The 22,688-nt window shown below is 40.8% G+C and overlaps 1 protein-coding gene and 1 long non-coding RNA gene across 2 annotated transcripts in view; one reads left to right on the forward strand and one right to left on the reverse strand.

The window, feature by feature from the left end:
* LOC144456843 (uncharacterized) overlaps nt 1-7,047 on the forward strand; it is a 70,359-nt gene extending 63,312 nt beyond the window's left edge. The window contains exon 3 of the long non-coding RNA XR_013486011.1: nt 6,877-7,047. This is a non-coding gene — a long non-coding RNA (uncharacterized LOC144456843). The remainder of the gene's footprint in view (nt 1-6,876) is intronic.
* TRPM3 (transient receptor potential cation channel subfamily M member 3) overlaps nt 1-22,688 on the reverse strand; it is a 373,306-nt gene that overhangs the window by 28,306 nt on the left and 322,312 nt on the right.

Raw genomic sequence — 22,688 nt, forward strand, 5'->3', positions numbered from 1 at the left:
CTTTCTATTACCTCTATAATCAAATGTGAAATCTCTGTTTGCCTTTTAAAGCTCCTAACAATCTTATTTCTTCCTGCCTTTCCAGTCTTCCTATACCTTGCTCCCCTCCATGTATTCTGGGATCTTTGCTTTTCCTTGCACAAGATATTCCATCTCCCAACTCTAGGCATTTTTTAAATTTTTGGTTTTTTTAATTAGGCAATTGGGGTAAAGTGACTTGCCCCGGGTCACACAGCTAGTAAGTGTCAAGTGTTTGGTCTGAGGTCAGATTTGAACTTGGGTCCTCCTGATTTCAGGGACGGTGCTCTATCCACTGCGCCACCTAGCTGCCCGTAGGCATTTTTTTCAGTGACAGTTCCCTATGCCTAGAATTTTTTCCCTCTTCATATTCATCTCCTGACTTCCCTGGCTTCCTTCAAGTCCCTGTTAAAACATTATCTTCTACAAGAAGCTTTTCCCACTTCCCCTTAATGATACTGCCTTCTCTTGTTGATTATCTCCAATTTATTCTTTATAGGTCTTGTTTGTTCATAGTTGTTTTCATGTTTTCACCCCCGTTAGACTGTGAATTCCTTGAGGGCAGGTACTGTCTTTTGCCTTTCTTTGCATCCTCAGCATTCAGTATAGTGCCTGTCACATAGTAGATGCTTAATAAACGCTTATTGACTTGACTAGAGAGGCACATAGAAGAAACAAATGGATGTACCCAAATGTTGTGAGAGAGTAGTTCATAGACGGTGTTTATGAATCCCAAACTTCTTTGTAGAGGAAAGAATATTTCAAATTCCCTGGTCAGGGAGAATTCTTGTGCAATGGCAGCTTTGGGAGATTGCCTCATGTGTAATTACAAGTTCCTGGGGCAGCTAGGTGGCACAGTAGATAGAGCACGGGCCCTGGATTCAGGAGGACCCGAGTTCAAAATCCGACTTCAGACACATGACACTTACTAGCTGTGTGACCCTGGGCAAGTTACTTAACCCCAATTGCCTAGAGGAAAAAAAAGCCAAACAGCGTATTTAAAAATACAAACCAAGAAACAAAAACCAAGTTCCTTAGTTCCCAAGTTTGGGAGGTCCCAGGCTCAAGAATTCAGAATTCAGACCTCCTAAAGAGAGAGAGAATTTCTTTATACAGAGTACTTTTTGGGGAGTGAATAAGACCATTTACATAGTTCCTATGTATTATCCTACTGTATAGTAAAGCTAGTATATCCAGTGCTGATACAATGGGGGTGCTATTCCTTGTTTAATACCCTTAAAAGCATGCTAACCTTCTGGGGAGAACATCAACCAATGGGTGGCATTATGGGTTTTGGAAGAACTGTGTATGGCTTTGTGGAGAAGATGGACTTACCAGCATGTCAAAAGGTTTCCCTGAGAGCAGTCTCAAGTTCATGTCACTTCTGGGGGAGTAATGGGCTATCTGAATGCATTATATGGTAATGTATTATGGGTTCCTATGAGTCCTTTGTATCTACTGCATTTTCTATGGGGTGAAATAAAGGCTGTCCCATGCTTGACTTGCACATACTATCTTCAGTGCTTATATAAGAGCTAAGAATTCCTATCACCCCCATTTGGGAAAACTGAGATGTGCATTAGCACGAGTGTATTAGAAGATTTTCTGAGAGTTATCTCCAGGTCAGAGCATAGAGGTAAAGACAGAAAATGACTTGGTATTGGGCCATTCCTTGAGAGCTGAGAGTTCTTGTGGGACCTGGGCTGTGTGCTTATACACTCTATAGAGGATATTTTTGAGTGCAAAAAAAAAATGCACACGAAGATTGGGCAGACACTTAGATTCTTATTTTGCTTTCTGTTCCCATTGACAAAAATAGCTTTGGACTTATTTTGGAATAAAGTTAGACTACTCGTTAAGACCAAAATTCTGACTATAGAAGTAAAATTAGATTTATATTAATAAACATATAAAGTAGACTCTTGTGTCCAGTGGGTTAAATACTAATAGTCTGACTCAACTTTAAAGATGAGATGAAGGGATATTAAAAATTAAATATTGCCCAATGAGTAATATAATCTGTATCATCCTTAAAATATAGGGTGAAAAATGGCAATCTTGAAGATCTTTTTTCTCTCCTGTCTGAGAAAATGTCTCAAATGCCTATTCCATATCACACGCAAAGGAATCAAAAGCTTAGCCTAGCATCTGACTACATTTATCCCATTTTTTTTTAAAAAGAAAGGATTTTCTGCTAAAAATCCAGCTTGAAGTGATAACGAGACAAAGAGGATTTCTCCAACTCCTTTTGAAAAGCCATACAATCTGTCACTGAGGATTTAGAATGTCATTAACACAGCTCCTGAGGCTTAAACTATGGATGAATCAGATTTAGATAACTCTTTTCACCTGTTTCATTCTGACACAAGTCTTTTCTAGGCAAGTCAATGCAAGTGTTGATTCTTCTTCTCTTTATACTGATGCAGCTTCCTGAGGGCTCCTTGCCTAAAGGGTCTTGGATTGGGGAAGAATTAGTGGCAAGCCTTTTTAGAGTAGTCACTGGACACTTGCTATTTTTTCTCTAGGCAGCTCTCAATTTTCACTAGTAATGGAGAACACTGTGATGCCTCAGTGTCATTTTGAGATACCTGTTGGTTGTGCAAGGCAGGGTACAAGCTTTAGACAGTCCGACTAAATTGGAATGGCTTTAAGGTCAGTCCTGGGCACATGATCCAAGGATCCTCTTACCCAAGTATGGAGATGCACATCAAGAAGGAGTTTGGCTACCAGATGATATTTTTCAGTCGTAGCAATTCATGACCATCTACTGAGGACGTGGAGGGATTTTTGATCTCTATTGTTAGAGGGAGCATGCACACACTGAGAAAATAATGTTTCATGGACTTGACAATGGAAAGAACCTCAGAATGATAGACAAAGCACTTATTAAGTGCTTACTATGTGCCAGGCCAGTTTTTGCTACCAGTGAGAAGGCCGGGAGGTAGCTGGCCCTGAAGATTGCCTTTTATTACATCTCTCTAGCTACCCAAAGTCGGCAGCCCTGTCACGCTGGCTTACACTCTACATGTCACTTCTCCTACTAGGCTGTAATCACCAGGGTGAAAGTCATGTCTCAGTTATAGTGGCTTTTATAGCACATAGGAAATTGTCTGATCATCTCTTAAGAGATAAATAATAATCAATGTTATATTATTCTTGGGTGTGGCTTCACAGACAAATCATATACCTCCTTTAGTGAGATGTGGGTTGGTATTATGGAGATAACATTGGCTTGGGAGTTAGAAGACCTAGATTAGAGTCTTAGCACTACCTCTTACACTTTACAACTCTAAGATTCAATTTCCTTTCCTTTAAAATGAGGACAACTATACTTGCAGGACTTACTGTGAAAATAAAATAAGCTAATGTATAGGAACAAGCTTTTTTAATCATAAAGCACTATTTGAATATAAGTTGTGGGAAATTACACTGAGCTTACTGAAAGTTTGACTTGAGACCTAAGCCAGATCATCCTGAAAACACTTATAAATTATAAATTAAAATAAGGGAACAAGCAGAAATAAAATCAAACAGATTTTCTAGAATTTCTGTTGTCATTTATTTTCACTATCAGTTGGCTCACCATACTGGGACCATCCCACCTCAGTTTTTTGTATTTGACTGGATGTGTGCAATGAGTATATGAAATCCCACCATTAGAGAGCCATTCTTTTATTTTCTTCTAAAAATTTATTCTGGAAAACGCTTGGTAAAATGCAAAGATTTTGATTGGCAAATTAAGTATTCACTAAATCAATAAATGTCATTCTGAATACATTAGCAAACTCTCACACTAAATCCCAGTTTAGAACTCATTTGAAAAACCTCATAGAGTAGCACCTGAGAACATTTACAGACAAAACTGGAAGGTGAATGACAGAGATGTGAAATGGAACAGATTTGTGTCTCTATAGCAATCTCTTCTCATCATTTGGGCTCAAAAATCTCAGCATTTGATGTTTTATATAAGAACGTACAAATGTCCCTTAAGAAAATGAAGTCAGAGCAGTTAGACCTGATTGAATGCATGCAAAAAAAAATCTGTGCTATGATTTTAAAGGTGCTAGGGTTCTCTAAAAGGATGAAAAAGAACTTTGATTATATTATTACCCTCCAAAGAAGTGACCTAGAAGGCATAAACAACAAATAACTCAAATTCCTACTTTATGAGAACGGTTTTACAAATATTGTGGGTATTCTTGATTCAAATATGAGAAGAGTAGAAGAAGACTTTTGCAGATGATTTTCCACAGCAAATCACATTTTTTTTTTTGAACAATTGACTAAGAAGTATAGAGAATACGAGATCTTGATGCATTTCTTGTTTATTGGTTACAAAAAAAATTGACTTGGTAAAGATCAACATTAAAGGCTTACTTTCAATAAAAAATTTACCACATGTGTGCCCATATCATATAACGTTCCTTGAGAGATGTAACAACATAAATAACCTTGTTTAATGACTCTCTGATTATTAATACTCAAAAAAGCATAAAGCAGAGAAACATATGCTTGCCTAACGTTTACTACCATCACTCTATTCTATTCAATTAATTTTATAAGGTCTGATTGTGTTCAAAGCCCTGTGCATATAAATCAATCCATCAGTAAGCATTTATTAAGCATCTACTATGTGCCAGGCACCATGGGAATACAAAGTAAAAAAAAAAAAGCAAACAGTACTTGCCCTCAAAGAGCTTGTATTTTACTGGGAGGTACAACATATATACAGTTAAATAAGTATCAGGTTTGCAACATAATTTCAAGAAAAAGAGAGCACTAATAGCATATTGAACTAACTGCATACTGAACCATGAATTGAATCGAGGGACTCGAGGAGGAGAAGTCTCAAATGACTGGAATAAAAAGTTTAAGGAGAAGACCAATAAAACTGGATGGATGAGGGGAGTCTTGTGAAAGAGGGTTATAAATGCAGGATTGAGGATCCTATATGTTATCTTAGGGGCACTAGGGAACCACTGAAGATTTTTTCAGTAGGAGAGTGATATGTTTAGAACAATGCAGAAAGAAGATTTTGGTAGCTCTATAGAGAATGTACTGGAAGTAGGGAGGTGAATCAGAAAGCTATTGTAGTAGTTAGAATGGGAGGTCATGAGGGCCGCAGAATCTAAAAGAGAAATTCCACATAGGTGGTGAGGTACTCCAGATGCACTCATTCATAGATGACATTGTTTGGATTGTATCAAAACTGGAAACATTGCAAATCTTTCTAAATGAAATACATAATTAGTCGAGAGTCCAGACTAAATAATTGCCCAGGAAAAAGAAAAGGATGAAGAATCCTAGGCAGTACAGTGAGTAGAACACCTAGCCTGGAATCAGACACCTGAGTTCAAATCCTAGCTGTGTGAGCTGGGGAAAGTCACCTAATCTCCATTTGCCTCAGCTTTCTCATCTGTAAAATGGAGATAATAGTAGCACCTACTTCCCCTCGTTGTCATGAGGATCAAATGAAATAATATTTGTAAAAGTGCTTAGCATAATACTTGGCACATAGTAAGTGCTATATAAATGTTAGATGTGGAACTAGCAAACAGAACAGAGGAGTTAGTGGTCAGAGAGGCAGGAGGAAAACCTGAGATACTATAGTATCTTAGAAACCAAGGGCAGAGAGGGTATATATGGAAAAGCTAAAGAGGGTCAGAACAGAAAAAAAAAAGCTGTTGAATTTGATGATAAAGAGATTAATATGACCATAATAGAGACAACCACTTCAGTGTAGTGATTGGGATGGAAGGCAGGTTTCAGTGTAATATTTGGGTAGTGAAAAAATGATAGTGTAGAGTGTACGTTACACTTTTTAGAAGACAGAAAGAGAGGTAGGATGATAGCTTGGGTGGTGGTAGGGTTAAGGAAAGGTTTCTTTTTTAAAAAAATTTCTTTTAGTGGTCAAAATCTGAGATTTTTGTAGATTGAGAGGAAAGAGCCATTAGAAAGGGAGAGATTCCTCACTCCTCTTCGGGCTGTACTCTAGGCATTCTCTACCATGCCCCAGAAACTCCTTCATTCTGGAAGTTCACTCCAGCCCTGAAATTCACTTGCCTGTCTCCCTCTGATTGAAGGTTCCCAGAACCTTCATTTAAAGAAGGTGCTCAGCTTCTAGGGCTATATCCCCAGAGAGATCATACAAGTGTGAAAAGGACCTACATGTACACAAGTATTCATAGCAGCTCTTTTTGTGATGGCAAAGAATTGGAAATTGAGAGGATGCCCATCAATTGGGGAGTGGCTGAACAAGTTGTAGTATATGAATGTCATAGAATACTATTGTGTTATAAGAAATGATCAACAGGCTGACTTCAGAAAAACCTAGAAAGACTTGTATGGTCTGATGCTTAGTGAAGTGAGCAGAACCAAGAGAACATTGTACACAATAACAGCCACATTGTGTGATGACTAATATTGATAAACTTAACCCTTCTCAGCAATACAAGGACCTAAGACATCTCCAGAGGCCTAGTGATGGAAAATGCTGTCCACATCCAAAGAAAGAACTGTGGAGTTTGAATGCAGATTGAAGCATACTATTTGCTATTTTTTTTTCTTCTGTTGTGTTTTGTTTCCTCTTTCTGGTGGTTCCTCCTATTGGTTCTAATTCTTACCTATAACATCACTAATATGAAAATATGTTTAATAGGAATGTTTATGTATAGCCTGTATCAGATTGCATGCTGTCTTGGGGAGGGAGGTGGGAAGAGAGGGGGAGAAAAATTTAAAACTCGAAAGCATATGGAAGTGATTTTTGATAATTCAAAAAAAATTAATTAAACATTTTTAAAAAGAATGAAAAAAAAATAAAGAGGGCGCTCAGGATATCCATGTTTCCTTCTTCCCCAGGCTGTCCTCCAACTGGACTCTTGACTTTATTGTGCCTAGGAAACTTCTTCATCCTGGAAGCTCATTGCAGCCCTGAAATCCACACACTGGCAGCTGCCTCTCCTGGCCAGTTAGCTGGCTCTTCACAGAACTTCCATTTAAGGAGGACATCCAGGCTCTGCCATGCCTCATGCCAGGTACCTTCTTTGTTGTCTCTCCCCCTCCAAAAAAGGCTTCCTTTCAAGTGTTGTTCTCTGCTTATTAGAAAGCAAGATCCTTGAGCTCAGGGATGATTTTTCTTTCTGCTTGTATTTGTATTCCCAGTGCTTGCCTGGAACATAGTGGGTGCTTAATAAATGTTTGTTGTTATTGTTGTTGCCTTGAGTGATGATGTACGTGAGAGACGGGACAATAAAAGGAGTAAAGCTGATGTCTGCTTTAGCAAGAAAGGGAGATGAGACTCAGACTGGAGATAAAGAGGAGAGAAGGGGAAGGGTATCAAGAAGATTCGGACAGGACATGGATTTTTTCCTATTTTTTATCATTATTATCAATTCTTATTTATCTATATATGGATAGATTGTGGCAAAATTCATTCTCAGGTAGCTTCCAGCATCCTCTTAGGCTGCCTCATACTGTGGTGTTGGTTCAGGGAGTATAAACTATTGTTAATCAAAATAAAATATAATCCCTCCCCTCCCAAGTGAGGAAAACCCCTTTACTAATGCAGATTGGCATCTGCTCTGCAATTTACAGTCTTGGAGGGGCGCCTGGGGCACTCGCCCAAGGGCATGTAGCTAGTTTGTGTCAGAAGGAAGGATTCAAACCTAGGTCTTCCTGTCTCAGATGCCATTCTGCCTCTTGTAGACTCAGTTTCTCAAAGCTGCACAGGGGAGGAAATGCTCCATTGACCATTCTTATTGTGGCAAAAAAAAAAAATCAAGTCTTTCCTTCCTGAATAAACCTGGGGAAGGGTTTTGCCTTGTGGGTTTATATTGCTTTAGGCTCTGGGTTGGAGAATTTGACATATGTGTATTGTTATTGTGATGATGGCAGCTAGGTGGCTCAACGTGTAGAGTGCTGGACCTACAGTCAGAACGTCCTAAGTTCAAATCCAGCCTCAGATGCTTCCTGGCTATACCCTGGGTGGGCCCCTTAACCTCTATTTGCCTCATTTTCCTCCTTGTGAAATTGGTGTAATTATAGCGCCTACCTCCCAGGGTTGTCGTAAGAATAGAATGAGCTAATATTTGTAAAGTGCTTTGCAAACCTTAAAGTGCTATATAAATTCCAGCTATGATGACGATAATGATTATTGGCCATGACAGAAGTAATCCATTCATATATGTCCCTTAGGGAATGTAAATGATGAAGTTTCAGGGCCTGCTTGGCTGTGTGTGTCCCTGTTTTATTCAAAAGCAAATATCAAACTCACAGCACAGCTGTTAGCACCAGCAGACAGTCAGGCTGGTAAAATAGTCCAAGTGTAACTTGGAGTGGGGAAAAGCCATGAACTGATTATCACAGGACCTGGGTTCAAATCCTGATCTTGCTACTTACCAGCACAACCCTGGGAAAGTCATTTACCTTCTCTGGGCCTCAGTTTCCTCATATTAAAACAAAGAACTTGGAGTAGCTATTTCCAACATTCCTTCCAGACTGAAAATCTAGGACATCTGACCTCTAAGCTGTCACTTTCTATGAACCATATACCCTAGGGGTGTGAGGCTGAGCTCAGCATCACAGAGGCAGTCTGTGGCTCCATCTGACTTCATCATTGCCACTGGATTATTGTTCCTGGGGGTTATATTACATGTATTTTAAAAAATCAATATGGCCCAAAATACATATAAATGCTTATATAAATAGAACAACTTGAAAGGGTCCAGGTGGACAGGGTTAGATTTAGCAAGGAGGAGGGCCACCTCTTCCTCTGAGGCTAAAAAACTGGAGGAGAGGCTGGGCAAGGACTTTGGGAGGATTAAAGGATGACATTCTTATGACTCTGACCTTCTGTGCTCAGTTTTGCTCCTGTGTTTTTCCTTTTCTCATTGTCCTCGAAGGTTCTACGCCTCTTTCTCTCAAGCCCAGCCTGCCTATTCTTTGTGCGGGTCGCTGGGATAGATGGCACCGAAACTGTTGTTGCTTTTCTCATTTCAGTGGTTTTACTCTGAACAGCAAGAAGGGGAATAGGATGCAGTCCATTTTCCACTTGCAACTTGAAAGGATATTGGTGGAATTTGGATTTCAATGAAAACTATTTGCTGCCCTATTCTGAGCTTATGTAGATGTGACTTCACACATCAGGATGACCAGTAAGCAGGCTACTTAGCACAAGATAGGCTGAATAAACTGGATAATTCATAACAGCCCTTCTTCCCTGACCACAGTCCATTTTGGGCCTGAATAGGAGGGGCCAAACAATGGGTAATTTATTATCCTGGCTACAATTTAGCACAGAAGCTAGGAGTGCTTACTGATGTGTTCTTTCGTGGAGCCCTTTTTTTGTAAAAAGTTTTGATTTTGGTCCCCCTGGACCTGAATGATCTGGGTTGGCTAGTTCCACATCATATTTTCAGTGCATAAATGCTGCAACTTCAATTCATTTTGTGCTGGATTTTCCAGGTCTCTGCTAATGTTACTACAACTGATCCATGTTGATGTCATCTTAATGATAACCATCCCTTGTTTGGACTGCTATATTCATTGAACAACTTTATCCTTTATCCCATATCCAGTAACTTGGCAAGTCCTGTTCATTCTATCTCTGCAATATTCATCGCATTCATCTGATTCCAATTCCCATTGACACCGGCTTAGTTGGGGCCATTATTACATCTGGTCTAGACTATTTTAATCTGTTTGCTGCTCTTCTGTCTTGTTTCCCTTGCATCAGTCTTGTCCCTTCCCAAGCATCTCTCACACAACTACCAAAGTAATCTTATGATTATGATCATGTTAAGTCTCTGCTCAAAAACTTCAATGACTTCCCACTGCCCACTATATAAAGATCAGACTGCTTAGCCTAATGTTCAAGGATGCTCATAACCTGGTTCTAACCTGCCTGCAAGTCTACAGTAACTTACACTTTATTCCTCTTCCCCTACTTTAGTAGTAGTAGTTGTTATTGTTGTTCAGTCATTTCACTTGTGTCCAATTCTTTGTGACCCCATTTTGGGGTTTTCTTGGCAAAGATACTGGAGTGGTTTGCCATTTCCTTCTCCAGCTCATTTTACAGGTGAGGAACTGAGGCAACGTGGGGTAAGTGACTTGCCCAGGGTCACACAGCTAGTAAGTGTCTGAGGTCATATTTGAACTCAGATCTTCCTGACTTCAGGTCCAGTGATCTATCTACTGTACCACCTAGCTGCCCTCCCCTACTTTAAGGTACTGCTAAATTAGACTATTTGGGGTTTTACTAAATCATCTTACACTTCCCTGCTTCCATAAATTTTTTTTATTCTGTTCCTTATATCTGGAGTGAACTCTCTCACCATGAATTTCCACCTGTTGAAATCTAATTTTTTAAGACCCAGGTTCAATGCTATCTTCTCTATTAATTGTTCTCTCATCCTTCCAGCTGAGAGTTAAACTCCCTCTTTGAATCTGTTATATACCTTGTTCACCTCCTTATATACTTACTCTGTTTTATATTGTGATAATTCGTGTATGTAGGGAGGCCAGGAATTTCATTGCTAGTAAGAATATAAAACAAAGTCAATAATGTTGAACAAAGGAAGTAGGGGAGAGGTTGCTAACCCTACTGATTTCATCTGGCTCTTTGGGTCTTTTCTCTAGTTGGTCTATGCGGCAACCAGGGCATTATGGGTGTTGAACAGAACCTTATCACTCTAGGTCCCCATGGTTTCTTTGCAATTGCTTGGTAGAATACTAAGGGTAACTTGAAAGGACATAGGAGAAGAAAATCAGATAAGAGACTGAGGATCAAGATTCCAGCAAGATGGAAAGCAGTGTAAAAGGACAGGCTTGATCACAGCTTGGGTGATTCTTTTAGCCACAAAATCTGAATATATAGTTTCTACTACTAGATTGTAAGCTTCTTGAGGGCAGGCTCTGTGCCATGTTCATCTTTGTAAGCTTCCCACCCCAGTCCTTAGCATGGTTCCTTGCACATAGTAAGTATTTTATAATGTTTGCTATCATTGCTCTCCTGTTTTTCTATTGGACTTCATGCATTTTTCCTTTGTGTGTTTTTTTCCCTCTAACTCTGTAGTGTCCTTAATAGTATTGAATAAGCCTCTTCCACAGCACTGTGGAAGCAGATGCACCATTATGTTCCTTAGGCTGCCTGCCTCTCCCTACCCTGACCTGAAAAAATGGTGCTATAGAGTTTAAAAACTCTAGTTTTATAGTGGGCATCAGACCTTAGGCCTGCTCTACCATGAGCCTGCTTCTCCAGAGAAGCCTTCCATGTTGCATTTGTCATATAGAACTGATTCCCTCTCCAACTCTTAGGAAAGTCCACTCCGAGAAAGGAAAGATACCCAGTGTGAGGGCTGGTGCTCTGATTATCTCAATAAATGGAACAAGGTTCTTATTGATGACTTGGGAACACATTCTGGGCTGCTCTTGTTTCAGCTAAACTGCTAAGCTGTGGCTTAGCACGCAGGAAGGTAACATCTGCTTTGAGGTCAGAGGGGAGGCTGAGCTCTCAAATTCCACAGGTGCATTAACCCTTTCTGAGGCAGAAGATCCAACAGTAATGGACAGCCTACAGCCTGCATGGAAATTTTCTAGATACTTTTTGACCAAAGTACACATTTTCATCACAAAGCGCAGGCGACACAGGATTAGAAGACATTTTATTTTTGCTTTCCCTCTTTCTTCCAAGAGATGGGAAGGGTGTTGTTCTACTAAGCGGAAGCAGCTAATTTACAAGAACACTAGACTTTTTTCCTCAGGCTGGCAGGAACCACACAAAGATGCTGATAGTTTCACAAGTAACCAGCTGAGTCTATGGCCTTGGAGAGAGCACCTAGTTCACTGGTGGGAGGGTGTGTGTGTGTGTGTGTGTGTGTGTGTGTGTTTGCAAATTACATACTTCATCTTACCTTGGCAGAAACAGTATTCACAGAAAAAACTTAGTGACATGTAAGGCCTGGAGTAAAGTCGGTTTTTTCAGTCGGTTATAATTAACCACAAATTGATGATTTCATGCAGCTCTGATTCTAAATGATTATCAGACAGTGACATTTTCTTTGGCCAAGTTAGTTTGAATAGACCTGTGGGAAAGTTTTAAAACAAAACCACAAGCAGTATGAAAATTGGCTAGTTTCTGGGTCCCACATAGAAAGGGAACAAGCTGAGCCCTTTGCAGCAACATCCCTTGTCTAATCATGGAACAAAGACGGTTTTTGGGGCTCTGGAGAGACCCAATCCTTGTGGGACCCAAACTTGGGGGATTTGTGACTAAACTTTTTGGTTTGGCTTTCCCCACATGCTCTATTTAACTTCTCATACAATTGCTGAGTGAAGAAGGGACAATTAGCTTGCAGGCTCTGTATTAGTCTCGCAAAGAACCCCCTTCTCTCCTCTCTACCCACCCTCTTCTCTCTTTCCCCTCTCTCCTTTCCCTTCTCTCAATCCCTTTTCTCTGGATCTCTGTCTTTCTCCCTGTTGTCTCTCTAACAGAGAACTCTACAGGAGGAATCCTATTTGGCTTTTAAATTGACCAATGATATAGTGAAATCAACACAGATGATATATTCAGTGCAAATGGCAGAGCATATTGTCATGTATTTCATGAGTCGCTTACTTAACAAAAGCAGTTTTACTTTTATATACTGTATAGCACAGATATCTGAGGTCTGATTGCTCTTTTGGAAAGAGAGCAAGTTGCTTCTGTCTTGAAATGGGCAGGAATAATTTTGTGGCATTGGAGATCCATTTGTATATGCTGGACACCATGATTTCCCCTCGTGACCTTAGAGGGTGCGCATAGCTCTATTTCTTTAGCATCTGAGTTATCTAGGTCAGCTAGCAACACAGCTAGCATGGCAGGGGGGAGAGAAAGGGAGAAAGGAGAGACAGGGGAGAGGGAGGAGAGAGAGACAGAGACAGAGAGACAGAGAAGAGTGAATTCCAAATTAGGAAAACATAGGTCCAAGTCTTGCTTCTGACACATAGTGACTGTGAGATCCTGGATAAGTCATGTAGCCTAGGCAACTCTCTAGGTTGCAGACCCTAGAACAGTCACTGATATCCATTGGCAGGAGTTTGTTTATTGGGAGTTCTCTATACCAGCAAAGTCACAAGTCTCTTCCCCTCTTCTCCGTGCAAAAAAGAAAAATCACACTGCACATTCAGGTGGCTTGGCATAATGGATAGAGTGATGACCTTGGTATTAGGGTGTCCTAGATTCAAATCTTGCCTCAGATGTTTAGTGTCTGTGTAACTCTGAGCAAATCCCTTGACTGGGCAATGCTCTAGGACTTAGCCACTGATTCATAGAAGGTTCCCCACACTCACAAAATTATAGGTCCTTTGCCATTAGATCAAATGTCTTGCTTGGGTTTCGGTGAGGGGAATCACAACTTTGTTGTCCAGTGACATAATTTTTAGCATGTGCTTTTTCTGATGTTGAGACTCTAGAGCCATCCATTATATTAAACTATTTCCCTCATATAGGTATTCATTATTCTGAGTGATCACAGATTACAGGAATAGCCAAATTCTTCTGTTTGGCATTCAAAGCTTTTTACAGCTTGGTCTCTTTCTATCTTTCCAGTATTCTTAAACACTGAACTCTAAGGTGCAGCTATGCTGGCCTATTTGCCTCCATCTCCCAACATGGTGACTGCAGGGACAGTCGCTTGTGCCTAGCCTCTGAATCTGAGGCTTCCTTCAAGATGCCGCTCAAATGCCACCTGATAGAGGGCTTTCTTTAGCCTCTCAGGTGCTACTGCCTCCCCCTCTAAGGTTACCTTGTTACTCTATGTACATCTTGCATACATGCCTATTTATGTATACGTTACCTTTCTTTTTAGAATATAAGCTTCTTGAGGGCACAACTGTTTTAATTTTTTTTTGTATCCCTAGTGCTTAGCACATCACCTGGTGCATATTAAATATTGATAATAATATTAATAATAATAATGACACATATTAAATGCGTGTTGATTAGTTAATGGCAAGGCTTTCTATGATGTGCAAAGGACACAAAGATGGAAAAAGGAGCCTCAAGGAATAAATCCTAGTAGATTGTAGCTCATCAAATTCATCTAGCAACTGGATTTGACTTTATCAATTGCTGGCATCTTATGAGTCAACGATTTTGACCAATATGTGACTTTCCAAGGTGTGGCACGTCAAGAAAGTCAGAAAACATTCTCCATCATATTCTTTTTATACAATATATAGATGTGTGCTGATCTGGTTACTAACAGCTATGCCAAGTATGCGTTCATTCAGCAATCATTAAACTTTCTCACATGTATCAGGTGTTCACCTGGGAGTGTGGCAAGGATAATCTGTTGGACAGCAGCATTGTCCTCCTAGTTTTTCCCACCTTTGCCTTGTTTTAAAGGCCATCTCATGTTTCAGCTATTTCTCTAGGGGAGGACCTGGCCCCAAAAAATGTTGGTTCTTGAACAGCTGGCCATAGGCTTCATGCATTATTAAGAGTCTGAAACCCAAGCAGCCTCAGTTAAGCTTGTCTCTCAGTCTTGGCAATTTGGTAGCCTCTGGAATATTTCAATGGTAGGGCCCACTCTGCAGCTAAGGCTTTTCTGCATTGTGCTGTTGTTCAGTTGTTCAGTGCTGTCCAACTCCTTGTGACCTCCATGGACCATAGTATGACAGGCCCTTCTATCCTCTATTATTTCTAGAAGTCTGTCCAGGTTCACATTTGTTGTTTCCACCCCGTGTTTCCATCTCCATCTCATCCTCTGCCTTTCCTTTTTTTTTTTTTTGCCTTCCATCTTTCCCAATATCATTTTCCAAGAAGCCCCATCTTCTCGTTAGTTGTCTCTATTATTATTGTAGGGATATCTCTTAGGCAATATCTGGCAAACTCACTTTGAGTAAGATATATTCCTGAATATTTTTGAAAACATCCTAGAATTCAGATTTTTCAATAATTTATTCTCTCAAAAGAAATGAGTTATTAAAATATCATTATAAGCAAATCTATTGGAGATTAAATTTTCCTATCTTTCCTTCCTTCCCCCTCACTCTTGTCCCTGTCCTGTTCCTCCCTGACTGCTGATTTCGAGCTGGAAAGGCCAATGGAGGTCAGTTAGTCCAAACCTCTCATTTTACAGTGAGGAAACACATCAGGTTAAATGACTTGTCTCAAATCCCATAGGTAATAACTGTCGGTGGTAGGACTCAAACCCAGGTCTTCTGATTCTAGGGTTAGTGTTCTTTTCCCCTAGTCCCCTACTGCCTCCTTAACTACAGGGTTTTTTGAGAAGACCAACAGCATAACACTGCTGTTTAATTTTTATTTCTCTTTCTGCTCTCTCTGCTGGTAGGATTCCAACTCCTCAGTGAAAGGGACAATCTCACTTTTGCATTGGTATCTTTCAGCATTTGACAGTAAGTAGGCATTGAATAAAAAGATTGGTGATTGATTGAGTCATCATGAGGCAAGAGATTATGTGAGGGGACATGGGCCGAGACTTCCTAACTGATCAAGAGTACTAAGGATGCTAAAGCAGACCAGCCTCGTTAGCCAACAGCCTGTTAGGTCTCTCCTGACACAAAGGTCAGAAGATCGAGGGAAGTTGCTTACAAAGGCTATTCATGAAAAGGCTGTTGATACTTTCATGAATAAACATGGCATCAGCTTCAGACATCAGGAAGGGGTCAGGGTGAGGTGGAAACATGTTCTTTCCTCCTCAAGCATGAACACAAAGGCAGGTTAGAATAGGTAGTGATCAATAACAGTTAATTATTGGTGAGTAAGCTCCTAAATACAGAACTCTGGGAGACACTGAAGATAGCTTTCTCCCTATAACTTGTCATGATGTCAGAGCTGCAGTGATTCATGGAAGGCTCTAAAGCTTTAGGATAAATTCAACCTACTAAGTGCTTATGCTTTAGAGAATCCCAGAATTGGGAGGGATTTCATTTGGGATCTCAGGGTCATGCATCTAATACTGGGTGGAGGGAGAGGGTGGGGTTCTTCAAAGGTCATGTAGTCCAATCCTCACATTTTATAGAAGAGAAAACTGAGGCTAAAGAAAGCCATGAATTCCCCTAGGTTGCCCAGGAAGTATAAGAGGGAGGGTTTGAGTCCCAGTTCACCCACTCCAAAGCCAATGATCTTTCCAGGACCCTATGTTGGTCCTTTATCTAACTCCTTTCTCTCCAACATTCCTGATAAGGTTATCCATCATTGTCTGTTGGGAAAAACCACAATGATGGGGTTTTGATCAGCCATTCAGGCAGCCCGTTCCATTTTGGTATAGGATCTTGCTCTAAACTGTACATTGTATATAAATATGATATTTTGCCAGTGTTAGTTAATATCTATGCTTAATTGGTTTAAATCAACTATTCTATTTTTAAACATTTTAAAAGCATAATTGTTTAAAAGCCTAGCTAGTTGGACCAGGACCATGACCATGACCATGACCAAAGCACCACTATCCATGGGGTTATAGTTTACCTGAATTACAGGCACGGTGGCCAAGAGAAATTAACAACCTCAGAAGTACTAGCTGTGCAATGTCAAAGCTATAAAGAGATATGAACCATCATACCACCCAATGCTAATGTTACCTCAGGGCACCAGCTCTTTTAGAACATGAGCTTTTAGAACTAGAAGAGAACTTAGAGACCAATTTGTCTAAACCCCTCATTTTACAGATGAAGAATTGGGACTTCTCAAAGTTGTGATTCATCCAAGGTCATACATGACATTAAACGGTAGAGCTGAGACTCCCACCCAGGTCTTTTGACTCCAAATCTAGGTGGGTAGCAATTCTTGGTAGGTCACTTCACCAAGACCTTTGACATAGTATGGTGGAAAGTCTGATAGAGCTGGGATAGATAGAGCTGAGTAAGGAGAGACTTGGGTTTGAATTTTCCCTCTTTTACTAACTGTGAGTTAGATCATGCGTGAGACATTTATCTCTCTAAACCTTAGTTTTCTCATCTTTTAAATGTGTGTAATAATACCTGTAGTACCTGTCTCTCAAGGTTATTGTAGGAGTATCCAGTGAGATAATATATATTTAGGCAGCTAGGTGGAGCAGTGGATAGAGGGTTACCACTTCATGGCGGAGGGAAGGAAGTGCATAAACTCACAAAATGCACAATGGCATCCTTTTGCATGGGGGGGTCATAGAATTTGTGGCAGTTAGGTGGCACAGTTGGTAGTGTGCTGGACCTGGAGTCAGGAAGATTCAACTTCCTAAGTTCAAATCCAGCCTCAGACACTTACTAGCTGTGTGACCCTAGGCAGGTCACTTAATCCTGTTTGCCTTGGTTTCCTCATCTGTAAAATGAGCCAGGGAAAGAAATTGCGAACCATTCCAATGTCTTTGCCAAGAAAACCCCAAATGGGGTCCCGAAGAGTCTGATACAATTGAACAACAGCAAATGTATATAAAGTCCTTTAAAAAGCCTGAAAAGCATTTTATATGTGTGTATTTTACCACTGCTTTTGTTTGTAAAGAGAGCTCTTGGTAAGGAACTTCCTTTCCCAAGGCCCACCTTCTCTGGGGACACTGAGAGGTTGAGCAGATGTCCCAGGGCCACACAACCAAGTATGTTTCCAGAGATGAGATTTGAACTCCAGTGTTCCTGATTCCAAAGCTGATGCTTTTATGCATTGTTAAGTTGCTTTTCATTATATAAATGACAGTTATTCTTATACTTATTCTGGGTATTCTAGGTTTTTTTTTCTTTAGCTCCAGAATAACTTAAGACTACTACCTGTGTGACATCAAGACAGTTATCTCTCCTCTCTGGGCCTCAATTTCATCATCTACAAAATTATAATAATAGCTCATATTTATATAGTGCATGAAAGTTTACAAGCCAGTCATAAATCCGATCAGTCATAAACTAAGCACTTTGTACCATCGTCTCACCCTGACTACCTCTTAAACTAGGCATGCCATCCTCTACTCCAGAGGGTTTATCATCTTTTTTTCTATCGTGGACCCCTTTGGCAGTCTGGTGAAGTTTGTGGACCACTTCTCAGAAGAATGTTTTTAAACTTGAAAAAGTAAAATACATAGGACTACAAAGAAAATCGAAGGTTAGCAAAAATAAAGATGCAATTCCTGACCCCCCAATCCAAGTTCATAGATCCCCTGGATCTATACAGGCCCCTTGGGAGTCTGTAGACCTCAGGTTTAAACCTTTGATCTATTCCAAGCTTTCCTGCAACATATCACTTGCTGCTGTGAATTGGTTCAGTGGGGAAAAAAAATTTAGGGTAGACTAGCAAAGACCTAAGATATTTCTGTTTGGGAGAACTAGCTGATGTCTACCAAACAGAAGATATTGACAGGACTGGCTCAAATTCTGTTGATTGGCTTGTGCATTGTGGGGAACTATGGCTGCCACTTTTTTTTTTTTAAATTTGCCCATTTCAAAATGCTTGTAGGATTCTAGGCACAGGGCAAAGAGAATGGACCTTAGAAATCATTTGACTTAGCCCTTTCATTTTATAGATGATGAAATGGAGGCTCAGCAAAGTTAAATAACATGCACAGCACCATGCAGTCAGTAAGAACCAGGATTTGAACTCAAGTCCTCTGTTTCCAAATCTAGTGTGCTTTCCAATGGCAGCACCGTATTCACTTCAGCTCTCGTGTCACTTCATTCCCAGCTGGGGCTTATGTAAATCTAGTGCCACCTCTTGGCAGTAAATCTATATATTGGTAGGAAAAGGGGAATAATTTGGGGGGGTGGATATTTTTTAACCACACACTGAATTTAACAAACTGATCCCACAGCTCTTGGGTATTTAATAACTGGTGAGTCTTGACTGAATATGATATTCTGATATTGTTGCATTTGAACCCAGAGTTACTCTTTGGTATGAAGTCTTTGTCTTAGATGAACTGGACTATAGTGTTTCAAAGTGTTTTCACGTGTTTTCCTAATTCATAACACTCCTGTGAGGAAAGGCATAGAAGAATATCTTCTCTGGTTTCCATTTTAAAGATGAGAAAACTGAGACTCACTCAAAGTCATTACTAAGGAATTTGAAAGAATAGTGAGAATGGTGCAACTAGGCTTTTTCCCAGGGTGCCAATGTTGGGTTGAGGCGTGGGGTTTGACTGTGCGCACACACACACACACACACACACACACACACAAAACACAATACATACACACACGTGTATGTGTTGTCTTCCTCATTAGAATGTAAGCTCCTTGAGGGCAGGGACCATTTTTACAGGACTTTGTATCTCCAGTGTCAGCACAGTGCCTGGCACCATAGTAAGCAATTCATAAATGATTGCTGACTGATTAGAGTGGCTGTGTCTCACTGGTTGTAGGGTGGCAGAAGATTACAAAGTACAAAGGTTTGTTACAGGGAGTAAGTGTGCTACTTGACTTCCCTCCCTGAGAGCTGGCACCATTAAGTCCTTCTCCCAGGGCTACTCTCCCCAATCCCATGCTGCCCTGACTGCGTCTGACCACAACACCTGAATTCCTTGCAGCCTGGCAATCCTTGCCACGTGGTATACTCAGAATTATTAGGATGGATTAGCAGTATCAAGTGATTGAAATAGCTCACTCTGTTGACAGTCTTAGACCAAAGATCTAAATGTCCCTAGTTCTGTCTTGGTTTTTTTGTTGTTGTTGTTCGGTTGCTTTTCAGTTGTGTCTGACTCTTTTGACCCAATTTCGGGTTTTCTTATCTTGGCTAAGAATACTGGAGGGGGGGGAGTTTTGCCATTTCTTTCTCCAGCTCATCCCACATATGAGGAAACTGTGGCAAACAGGGACAAATGACTTGCCCAGGGTTACACAGACAGTAAGTGTCTGAGACCATATTTGAACTCATGAATATGAGTCTTTCTGCCTCTAGGCCTGGTACTCTATCCATATGTCACCTACGATGCCCATCTTGGGTTTCAGCAGTTGATATTTAAGAGGCACCATTGGATATGGTAGAAAGAACAATGGATTTGAAGTCAGAAAACCCGAATTCAAATTTCAGCTTTGCTACTCCTATCTGTATGACCCGGGCAATTCACTTAACTCTCCTGGCCTCAGTTTCCTCAACTGTAAAATGAAGGAGTTGGACTAAATGGCTTCTAAGATTTCTTCTAGTTCTTAATCTGATCCTGTGATCTTACAATGGTGGCACAGGAAAGCCTTAAGAGTGTCTCTGGGTCTCTGTGTATCTCTCTTCTCCCTCTCTCCTTCCCCTAGCTCAGCTGAATTTGCTACAGGAACCAGAATTCCCAGACGGGGCTTCTCAAGAGACCATGGCTTCCAAAGACAATTACTACTTAATGTCTCTGGTTGCAGGACGTTCTCTTTGATTTCTGGTGCATTTTTTCCCCCCGTCAGAATTGCTATGCTTCTTAACTGCCTTTGGGATTCTTGCCAGTTTTTTAAATTCACCTGCTACCAAGCCCTTATTCACAAATGCGTCCTTGACCTGCATATTTGGTTCTATCACAGTGTTACCACCACCTCCATGATGGATGTCATTTTGACATAATATTAGACAAGTGGATCTTTTTCTTGGAGGATGAATATTTGTGATGCTGAAGTATCCATTTTGAAGTTGGCTTGGAGTAAGGGTACGTACTGAAATGGCTGAAGTCCTAGGATAATATGATAATTGGCTGGGCTCTGGAAGCTACCTCAGGGGCCATCTCGTTTTAGGATCACAAATAGCAGTAATGGATCTTAGGGGCCATCAAATCCAGTGCCCCCCATCAAGTCTTCCACCTCCCATTTAGAAAATGCAGATGCTGAGACTCAGAAAGGTTAGTTGAGTTGTCCACAGTTAGTAAGCATCAGAGGCAGAATCTGCACCCATGGATGATGTCGCAGTTTTAATGGTAAGGTGCTCCTCTAGGAGCCATGGGTTGGTCAGGGGCAGCAGTGCAGCTGATGGAATTCTAGGATTTCACGATAGCTTCTTTCTCACTTCTTAAATCTAGTGATTTCTGGAAGTTGCTAGAGATGACTACTCTTCTGACTCAGTTTCTGTCAATAGCTTGGCATGGTTATGTCTCCTGTAAGGTACCACATTGTCACCAATGTAGCTCTTCAGGATTAATCCAACATGCCTTTTTAAGTCAGCTACACTGCCACCCACCCTTTCCCTAGCTTCTTTCCTTTTCCCATCTCATATCATTCATATGCCTTCTGCCACCATCTCCTTCTTCATGCCTGTCTCATACAAAGTGGTGACTTTAATCCTTACCAAGGCTTAACCCTGCTCTTTGCTCAAGTAATTCTATTCTATCCCAACTCCTGCAATAAATTGCCCTCCCTGCCCCTTTGTCATCCCCGTTCAATCACATCTTTTCTTTTCTGTTTTTTGGAGGTAATCTGGGTTAAGTGACTTGCTCAGGGACACACAACTAGTAAACGTGCCCATGTCTCCTCCAACCTGAAAAATTCTCCCTTGATCCTTCCATTCCCACTATCATCCTCTATCTCTCTTCTGCCTTTTGTAGCTAAACCCCCTGCAAAGGCCATCTACAATAGATGCCTCTACTTTCTCTCCTGTCACTCATTCTTAACCTCTTACAATCAGGCTTCTGACCTTGTCATTTCACCTAAACTGTTCTCTTCAGAGTTTAGTTGCAAAATCCATTGGCCCTTTTCTCGATCCTTATTCTTCTCAGCCTCTCCAAAGCCTTTGGCACTGTTTATCATCCTCTCCTCCTTGGTATTCTTTTCTCTCTAGGTTTTCAGGATATCACTCCTGGTTTTCCACCATCTGTCTGATAAGTCTCCTTTGCTGTATCCTCATCCAGATCACAAAATCATAGGTGTCCTATAGGGTCCTGTCCATGGACCCTCTTCTCTTCTTCCTTTCTACTACTTCACTTGGATTCAATTACCATCTCTATGCTGATGACTCTGTAGTCTCCTTCTGCTGCCCTAACCTCTCTGTGGACCTCCAATCTTGCATCTCCAGCTGTTTTTCAGACATCTTGAATTGGATGTCCAGTAGACATATTAAACTCAGCATGTTCAAGACGGAACTCATTATCTTTCTCTATAATCCACCCCCCCTTCCCTGTTACTATAGAGGGCAACACTATTCTCTTAATCCTTCAGGCTCAAAACCTAGGAATCATCCTCATCTCCCCACTATCTCATCCCCCTTTCCCCCCACATTCAATCTGTGGCCAAGGCCTATTGATTTAACCTTTACAACATTTCTCAAATATATTCCTTCTCTCCTCTGACATTGCCATCACTCTAGCATAGGCCCCACCTGTTGGTGGGTCTGCCTGCCTCAAGTCTCTTTTCACTCCAAGCTATCTTCCATTTGGCCTCTAACATGATTTTTCTAAAGTGCAGATCCAACCGTGTTACCCCACTCCCACCCCACCCTCTCACTCAATAAACTCTAGTGGCTTCCTGTCACCTCCGGGATCAAATCCAAAATACTCTGGTATTCAAAGCCCTTCATAATGTACCCTTCTACCTTTCCAGTCTTCTTATACCTTATTCTCCACCACATACTCTTCAATCCAGTGACACCGGCCTCCTTGCTCCTCCATGAAAAAGATATTCCAGGCATTTTCTCTTGCTATCCCCATGTCCCATTCGTGGGACACTCTTTCTCTTCAACTCCGCTTATTGACTTTCCTGGCTTACTTTAAATCCCGAGTAAAATCTCGTCTTTCACAGCAAGCCTTCCC

The sequence above is a fragment of the Phascolarctos cinereus genome, unplaced genomic scaffold (assembly GCF_003287225.1).
Source record: "Phascolarctos cinereus isolate Bilbo 61053 unplaced genomic scaffold, phaCin_HiC Scaffold_4;HRSCAF=312, whole genome shotgun sequence".
Classification (NCBI taxonomy): Eukaryota; Metazoa; Chordata; class Mammalia; order Diprotodontia; family Phascolarctidae; genus Phascolarctos; species Phascolarctos cinereus.